General features: G+C 45.1%; 1 long non-coding RNA gene across 1 annotated transcript; it reads left to right on the top strand.

Annotated features, from left to right (window-relative positions):
• Positions 91 to 7,841, top strand: LOC100522143. Its single transcript, XR_303959.3, has 2 exons — positions 91 to 975; positions 6,290 to 7,841. It is a non-coding gene; the product is annotated as an uncharacterized LOC100522143 (long non-coding RNA).

Genomic DNA, 9,542 nt, shown 5'->3' with positions numbered 1-9,542 from the left:
GAACGTCAAGGAAGCCATCTTGGAAAAGGGAAAGCATAAAGTTGCCATTTTTCTTAAGGGCAATGTGTCATTTCTCTTGCCGAATGGGAGTCCCTGTGAAGTCATCCTCTTTAGTATGGGAAGTGTGTTCTTTAGAACCATCTTTTCCAAGGGCAGGAAATTACTCTTTTTTTTCTTTTAAGGTGTAGTTTCCTAAGCTGCAGATTATGGTTTTTTCCAAAATTTTGAAAACATATGTATACCTCGACAAAGTGAAATAGCGGACATAACACTGTCCAGTTTAAACTGGTTTTGACTCCTTAAATAGGTTGTTGATTAATCAGACTTTGAGGTATTTTATAGAGGCAGCACTGCTCATGTGCGAGATGGGAACTCTTGTTTCCAGGAGGACCCCGGAACTAAGAATCTTCAGTTTAGGGAACTCAAATAGAAATGTTGCCCCCGGAATCCTTTACCAGGCGTAGCAAGAAGTCTTTTGTGGAGGAAAATCCGGTTTCCAGCCCCCCACCGTACCTTGCTTACCATATATGGACTGCTTTGAAAACTAGCCAATCAACTTGTGCCAACTTTGAAATTTCCCTAACCCTTAAATTTTGCCCCAAACCCTGGCTGGGACGGGGGAGACAGATTTGAGCCCTGCCTCCTGCCTCCTTATTGCTACCTCGCAATAAAGCTCTTTCTTTTCTCAAAAGTTGGTGCCGTAGTATTGGCTTCTAAGGGCGCCAGGCAGTGAACATGGTCCGTTCTGGTAAGAATTTCTGGCGACGGTGAAGGGACCAAGGTCTTGCGATCGCCTGTCTGAGGCACTGTAGCCCCCGGCTGGGTGTAGGCCCTCGCCACCGACCCTGAGTGGCCACCTAGACTGAATTTGTCTAGAGGCTTGGCTGTCGGGTTCCTGCTTCCCGCCGCTGCGGCGCTCCAGGCTTCTCTACGTTACTCACTTTTGGGGAAAGAAACAGCTCCTGGATCTTTTGGGTGAGTAACCTCGTTTAACTGCGCTTGTGCCTAAATTGTTTAATATAATTTCACCAGGATTGTGGGTTAGACTCACAATCCCTATACTGTCTAAGGGAGACAGTATAAAAGGTTACAGCGGCTGAGGTACTCAAAAGATCGGGTTTAGAGTCCCAGGCCTTTGGATTTGTCTAACTATTTTGTTTATTAGGAATTGGGGTTAACTATTGGATGACCACAGCCACACTTCTAATATATCTGTTTTATGTCATTTTGCTGTGGTCATCCTGAGAAAAAAACCCTTTCAAAATGGGGAATTATGACAGTATACCTGACGGCAGTCCCTTGAAAAGTGTTCTTCAAGGTTGGTCACTGTATAGCTCTAAGTCTATGAAAAAGAAGAAAATGATTTCCTTTTGTAACCATGTCTGGCCCAAATATCAATTGGAATCTGGGGAAAAATGGCCCAAGAATGGGTCTTTGAACTATAATACTATTACACAGTTGGACTCATTTTGTAAGAGAGAGAAAAAATGGGGCGAAATTCCATATGTAGAATCATTTATGTCTTTATATAAGAGGATAAATTTGCATATGACCTTTAAAATGATGGTTCAGAAGGTTGAACCTCAGAAAAAGCCCGTTTTACCCGAGTCAAAGCCTGAAGGTGTTCCAGTACTGCCTCTGCGGGCGCCTGGTGCGGTAGCCCATCCCTCAGCACCACCTCTTCCCATAGCCCCTCTCTCCGCACCTCTTCCGGTAGCCCCTCCCTCAGCACCTCTTGAAGTTCCCGTGACTTCTGACGGGGCTCTTCCTGCAGGCGGTGCTAAGGCTTCTACCAGTCCTCCTAGGGTGGCTGATTCAGCTCTTTCCAGATGGTCGCCCTTACCAGATGGTCATAAAGGAATGGTCTCCCCTCCCTGTACCCTCCAGGGTACTCAATCTGGCCCGGGGGAAACTCTACCCCAGGCAGGGCAGTTTCTGTTAAGGCAGGTGCCAGTAGGCTTGGACGACCAAGGCCAACCCAGAGCACTTGGACTCACACCTTCTTCATCAGTCATTAATTTACATAATTATAAAGCTAAAACGCCATCATATCAAGATGATCTTAAGAAGATGGAGACTCTCTTTACATCCGTTTTTGCTGTTTTTCATCCTAACCCGGCTGACATACAGACCCTCAAGCATATCTTCCTCAGTCAGGAGGAACCCAGCACGATATTAGAGAAGTCCTGCCTGGAAGCTGAAAGGCTCCATTACTTACAGCCAGATGATCCAATCAGAACTCAGGCAGAGCTGGCCATCCCTGAAACTGAACCAGGATGGGATCCCAGTGACCCAGGGGATCAAGCAAGGCTTAATCATTATAAAGAATGTTTAATAACTGGACTTCAAAAGGGGGCAGAGAACTTCAAGAGGGTCCAGAATGTACAACAAGGGCCCAAGGAGGACCCATTCACCTTCCATGTGAGGCTTTTTGATGCTTTACGAAAATATACTGATATAGATCCAGAACACCCAGATAATCTGGGACTGGTCAAGGTAATCTTCATCAGTCAGAGTGCCCCAGACATAAGAAAGAGACTACAGCAACTGGAACGGGGATTGTGGATGCCAACATCTCAGTTGCTTCAGATTGCTTTTGAGGTATTCAATGGCCGAGATAAAATTAGGGAAAAGCAGGAGGAGCAAAACATCACAAGGCAGGTTGCACTGCGCAGCTGTAACCAGTCAAGGCCCAGCAGAACATCTGGAGGACAGAACAAACGACAAAGGGCAAAACCCCAGGGACCTCCAAAACCGGGCCAAAAAGGCCATCCATTTGTTGAGCCACGACAGTGTGCCTTTTATAGACAGAAAGGACATTGGAAATGGGACTGTCCCAGAAACCCAGCGAGCCTCCACTCCCTCAAGAGAGCATCCATTACTGGTGTATATGGGGAAGTCTCTCATAAACCTTTTCTACCACGGCTCGAATGTCACATAGAGAAAACATTTGTCAAGTATAACTTTATGTATGTGCCTGAATGTTGTGGTCCCTTGTCAGGGCAAGAACAATCAACACATTTCAATGCCCAAGTGCCTTTCGCAGGAGAAAACGGAGACACCAAAGCACTCCCAGCTCAACAGTGTGCCCTCCAACCTGCACCATTACAGTTGGGAGACAAGCCTCAACCAGATGTCCCTGAAGAAATTCTACAAAACGTAAGAGCAGATGTTTGGGCGGATGGGACGCCAGGAAGAGCCAAGATGGCTGAGCCAGTAGTTGTAAGACTCCGTCCAGGCGCCCAGGCTCCAAAGGTACCACAGTACCCATTAAAGAGGCATGTAAAGGAAAAGATAAAGCCTCTGATAATCAACTTTCTTAAACACAAATTAATCCGACCTTGTCAGTCCCCATATAACACCCCTATCCTGCTGGTACAAAAACCTAGGACTGAAGACCTCTTTGTACAAGATTTGAGAGCCATCAACAAAATCGTAAAGGAGATACCTTCAGTGGTGCCAAATTCTTATACTTTGCTGACAGCTTTATCAGGAGACTTTGGCTGGTTTACAGTTCTGAATGTAAAAGATGCCTTTTACTGCATACCCCTAAGTCCTGAGTCCCAGGAACTGTTTGCCTTTGAATGGGATGATCCACAGACCAATATAAAACAGCAATATTGCTGGACTGTACTTCCACAAGGATTTAAAAATGCTGCCACCATCTTTATGGAGGTCTTTGCCAAGGACTTGAAGGATCTCCAATTAAATGAAGGATGCTTACTCCCGTATGTGGGTACGATACTCATCGCTAGTAAAACGAAGGAAGCTTCTGACCAAAATACAATTCTCACTTTAAACTTTTTGGCAGACCGAGGATATAAAATCTCCAAGGGAAAGTCACAATTTTCTCAACCAACTGTACCATTTCTAGGAATTGAGTTATCAAAAGGACAAAGAAACTTATTGCCGAGTCGAAGGGAAGCATTAGCTGAGGTAGAGGTACCTGCCACCAGAAAGCAATTGAGAAGATTCTTAGCAATGGCTGAGTTTTGTCGGATTTGGATTCCTAACTTTGGACTCATAGTCAAACCTCTGTATGAGGCTCTCAAAAGGAGTGTCAATGAGCCACTGAGCTGGACTGAAGAATGCCTTGAGGCATTCCATACCATCCAGAAGAAAATTTTAAAAGCCCCAGCACTTGGTCTCCCAGACATCGGAAAGCCATTTGATCTTTTTGTGCATGAAAGACAGGGCCTGAGTCTTGGAGTGCTCACTCAAAATTTAGATTCTGCCAGAAGGCCGGTAGCTTACTTTTCCAAACAATTGGATGCTGTAACTCGAGGATGGCCAGTTTGCCTCCAGGCTGTGGCTGCAACCTGTGACCTTTTACAGCAAGCTGAAAAATTTACCCTGGACTGTCCCATCACTGTGCACACCCCACATCGTGTGCAACCTTTACTTGGACAAAGGGGCAGCTACTGGCTTACTACCAAGAGGCTGAAAAGATACAAGGTCATACTCTTTGACAACCGAAATGTAACATTAAAGGAGGTATCTGCTTTAAACCCAGACACTCTGCTCCCCAGTACAACAGAAGAACCTGTTCATGACTGTATCCAAAAAATTAAAGAAGATTATTCTAGCAGACCTGACCTGACTGATCAGCCGTTAGAGAATCCGGATATGGAAATGTTTACACATGGGAGCAGCTTCATGGACCATGGACTCCGAAAAGCTGGGTATGCCGTGATAACTCATCAGGAAATCCTAGAAGCAGAAGCCCTCCCTCCAGGTACATCTGCCCAGAAGGCAGAGCTGGTAGCCATCAGGAGAGCTCTGCATCTTGGAGCTAAGAAAAAGGTAACCATTTATACTGATTCTGAGTACATCTTCTCTGTCATGCACGTATATGGGGCCATGTGGAAGAAGAAAGGCCAGCTAACATCAGGAAGAAAAAAAATTGAACACACAGAGGAGATATTGGCCTTATTAAAATCTGTTTTCATGCCGGAAGAAGTAGCCATAGTACTTTGCCCATGCCAAGAGACTGACGGTTATATAGCTAGAGGCAATAATTTGGCTGAACAGGCTGCCAAACAGGCAGCCAGAATCAAACACCCTTAGTGCTCATTCCAGGTATGGACCTATCCCTGTTTAAGGCTTGTGTTATTCAGAAATGGATCTGGAAAGAGCAGACAAATGGGGATTTCATGCTGACTGTTGAGACCTGGATGATGAGCAGTACCAAATATCCAAAGAAGGCTGGATATGTAATGAATAGGGACTAGTGCTCACACCCCAGCATTTAATGGAAAAAATTATTATTTCTCTACGTCAAGGAATCCATGATGGAAAGGATGCAACCTATCACTGGCTCCAAAGTTGATTATTGTCAGTCCATAAATGCAAAGAACCATCCAGAAGTAATACAAAATGGCCTCATTTACATCAGAAACACTCCTAAAACTGGGCCACCTCCAATAATAAAAGGGGTGTGAACTTGAGGGACAGAACCCGAAGATGACTGGCAAAAAGACTCATATCAAGAGCTGTGGGACATTCTAGATATCTGCTGGTATTGGAGGACACCTTCACAGAATGGCTCAAAGCTTTTCCACACTGGAGAGAGAAAGCTTCCTCGGTAAAAAGGTCTCACTAGGGAGTTCCTGTTGTGGCACAGCAGATTGGGAACCCAGCTAGTATCCATGAGGATGAGGGTTCAATCCGTGGCCTTGTTCAGTGGGTTAAAGGATCCAGCGTTGCTGAGAGCTGTGGTGCAGATCACAGACAAGGCACAGATCCCAAGCTGCTGCGGCTGTGGTGTAGGCCAGCAGCTGCAGCTCCAATTCTACCCCTAGCCTGGGAACTTCCATCTGCTGCACCTGCAGGCCCCCGCTCCAAAAAAAAAGGCCTTACTAAAAGAAATTATCCCTCCTTTTGAGTTCCCTCTTTCAATTCAAAGTGATGGTAGAGGAGCTTTCGTAGCCAAGATCACTCAAGGGGGATCTGAAGCTCTTAGAATAGAGCAGAAGTTAAATGCTTCATAGAGCTCTCGTGACCGAAATGATGAATCCTATCTTTTAAGAGACAACTGCCAATGTCAAGAAGCCAACTTTACTTGAGATGAGGTCTTAACAGTTGCCCTGCCAAGGGTAAGAGTAGCCCCTCGAAGCGAGCTTCATTTGAGCCCTTAATGTTATACAGGAGACCATTCCTTAAGACTATTATTTCAGTCTTGAAAATGATCCCATTCCAAAAGAATTAGATACTATAAAATGTATAGTTTCTTGGTGTTCTCTTATTTTCTGCTAATATTATGCTTCTAGATGATTCATTTTTCCCACAGACATCCCTGTGCACTGTCTAAACCCAAGGAATCGCATCCTCCTCAAATGTGGAAAATCACTACCCCGAGGATCAACTGCAACCCAAGTGGAATATGGGCCCTTTGAGGTCCCTCTGGTTACACATTCTTCAGCCTCGCTCAAAGGAGTTAAACCTTGGATACATCACTCCCGAGTAAAAATTGTACCCATTTCCAACCAGCACCCACCTTGTGCCCTTTACGGTTCCCAAATGGGGCATACTCTCCATGGACAGGAGGGAGGAGGAGGACCCAGCACCAGAGGGGCCTAGAAACCCACTATGGACTTCTTGGCCTCTAATTATAAATTACTTTTCAAATAGAAATAGGACAGGAGTTCCTGCTGTGGCTCAAGGGGATCAGCTGCGTCTCTGGTGCGCCCAGATGCAGGTTTGATTCCCCAGCCCAGAATAGTGGGTTAAGGATCCAGCGTTGCCCCAGCTGTGGTGTAGGTCACAACTGCATCTTGGATCTGATCCCTGGCCTGGGAACTCCATATGCCGCGGGGCAACCAAAAGAGAAAAGAAAAGAAACGGGACAGCTAAGACTCTACCTGGCCAGGAAGAGAAGAGGACATTTCAAAAGTAGACAGCTTCTGCCCAGAAGTCTCAACCAGGCCTACATACATCCGAATCAAATTACTAAAAATGTTAAAAATAGTGTGTTTTCATGGATTCCCAAAGGAATAAGGTCTGTTTTTGGAGAAATGTTAAAATTAGGACTCAGTTTTGTGTATATTGGGATTAACCCCTTTACTCACCAAATTTTTTACTTATCGTCTGTCCCGTATATTTAAAAAGGCCTCCCAGACTCACATGATGATTGCCCAAGACTTAAGAGTTCAAGGTGGGACTCAGGAATATTTACAATCCAGTGCAAAAACAATTTCATTCCTCTATGTCCCTAATCTACGCCCCTAATCAGCAGGAAGCAGCTAGAGCGGTCGTCGCCCTATTTCCCTTAAGATCGAGGAATGTACAAAGAAAAGGGGGGAATAGAAACTGCACATAAAATGTTGATCTGCTTTCAATGGTTTTGCTTCCTTAAATAGGCTGTTGTTTAATCAAACCTTGAGTTATTTTATAGAGACAGCATGGCGCGTGTACAAGATGGAAGCCCTGGAGGACCCTGGAACCAAGAATCTTCAAGTCTTTGGAACTCAGACAATAGAAATGTTGCTGCTGGAGCCCTTCACCAAGCAAGAAGTTCTTCAGTAAGAAAAACCTGGGAATTCCCTGGTGGCTCAGCAGGTTAAGGATCCAGCATTATCACTGCTGTGGTGTGGTTTCCATTTCGGCCCAGGAACTGCTGCCTGCCACAGGCGTGGCCAAGGAAAAGAAAAATCTGGCTTCTAGCTGCCCAAGTAGCTTGATTCCAATCAGCTTCTGACTTTTAAGACTAGCCAATCAGTTTCTGCTAAGTTTGAAGCTCCCCTCACCCTTTACCTTTTGCCCTGAACACTGGATAGGGAGACAGATTTGAGCCCTGCCTCCTGTTTTATTGACTTCCCAATAAAACTTGCTTTTTTCAAAAACTGGTGCCATAGCATTGGCTTCTATGTGTGTCAGACAGAGAGCGCTTCTTGGTAACAAAAGGCTGAGAAATATCTGCTGATGCATAAAACATTATTTCTATCTGATAGAGTGGAAATGGTTACAGTATTTGCTGCTCATAAAGCAGCATTCCAAGAATCTACTAAGACTACATCTTCTATTAACATTAGTTGATAAAGGAGTTCCCATTGTGGCTCAGTACATTAAGAACCCGACATAGGGTTTGTGAGGATGTGGGTTCAAACCCTGGCCTCGTTCAGTGGGTTAAAGGATCCAGTATTACTGCAAGCTGCAGTGTAGGCTGCAAATTTGGTTTGGATCTGGCATTGCTCTTGCTGTGGCTATGGCTGGCGGCTGCAGCTCTGATTTGACCCCTAGCCCAGGAATGTCCATATGCCACAGGTGTGGCTGTAAAAAGAAAAAGAAAAGAAAAAATTAACATTGGTTGATAAAATTGCACCTGAGCTGGAGGACCAGAACTACTGAAGTTCTCTAATGACAGATCCATACCTTCATATTACCTCAGAAACTTACTTTATGTGTCTTCCTAAACAATGTTGTTTTGTCTTCCTAAATAATCGTGGCTCAGTGGTTAACGAATCCGACTAGGATCCATGAGGTTGCAGGTTCGGTCCCTGCCCTTGCTCAGTGGGTTAACGATCTGGCGTTGCCGTGAGGCTGTGGTGTAGGTTGCAGACATGGCTCGGATTCCGCGTTGCTGTGGCTCTGGCATAGGCCGGTGGCTACAGCTCCAATTGGACCCCTAGCCTGGGAACCTCCATGTGCCGTGGGATCAGCCCAAGAAATAGCAAAAAGACAAAAAAAAAAAAAAAAACAATGTTGTTTTACTTTCCTACAGTACAGAATTGGAGACCCTGGATTTTAAAGTGCAACTCTGGACACCTCCAACTTTAACATGCTGTGTGATCTTAGAGAAGTTACTTAGGATTTCTGTGCCTCAGGTTTGCCAAGTGTAAAAAAGATAATAGCTGCTTTAAAGGTGGACTGCAAGGACTGAACAAGTTACTATGCTGAAAAACTTAAAATGCTTGACCCACAGTAAAGCTGTTATCATCAAGGGGGCTTGCCTGCCTTAAGATTTATTTTATTATTATTATTATTATTATTATTATTATTATTGCTTTTTATGGCCACACTTGTGGCATATGGAAGTTCCCAGGCTAGGGGTCAAATCGGAGCTGCAGCTGCAGGCCTGTGCCATAGCCACAGCAACGCTAGATCTGAGCCATGTCTGCAAACTACACCACAGCTTTCAGCAATGCTGGATCCTTAACTCCCTGAGCAGGGCCAGGGATTGAACCTGTATCCTCACAGATGCTAGTCAGGTTTATTTCCACTGAGCCACAATGGGAACTCCCACCTTAAGAAGATTTATAATTCACATTTCTTTTTTTCTTCTTTTTTTTTTTTTTTTGTCTTTTTGCCTTTTTCTAGGGCTGTTTCCGCAGCATATGGAGATTCCCAGGCTAGGGGTCTAATAGGAGCCATAGCCACGGCAACGCAGGATCTGAGCCGCGTCTGCAACCTACACCACAGCTCACGGCAACGCCAGACCTTAACCTACTGAGCAAGGCCAGGGATCGAACCCGAAACCTCATGGTTCCTAGTCAGATTTGTCAACCACTGCGCCATGAGGGGAACTCCTATAATTCACATTTCTG

Source organism: Sus scrofa, chromosome 6, assembly GCF_000003025.6.
Source record: "Sus scrofa isolate TJ Tabasco breed Duroc chromosome 6, Sscrofa11.1, whole genome shotgun sequence".
NCBI lineage: Eukaryota > Metazoa > Chordata > Mammalia > Artiodactyla > Suidae > Sus > Sus scrofa.
The sequence above is the reverse complement of the archived record's forward strand: the minus strand, read 5'-3'. Positions and strand labels throughout refer to the sequence as shown.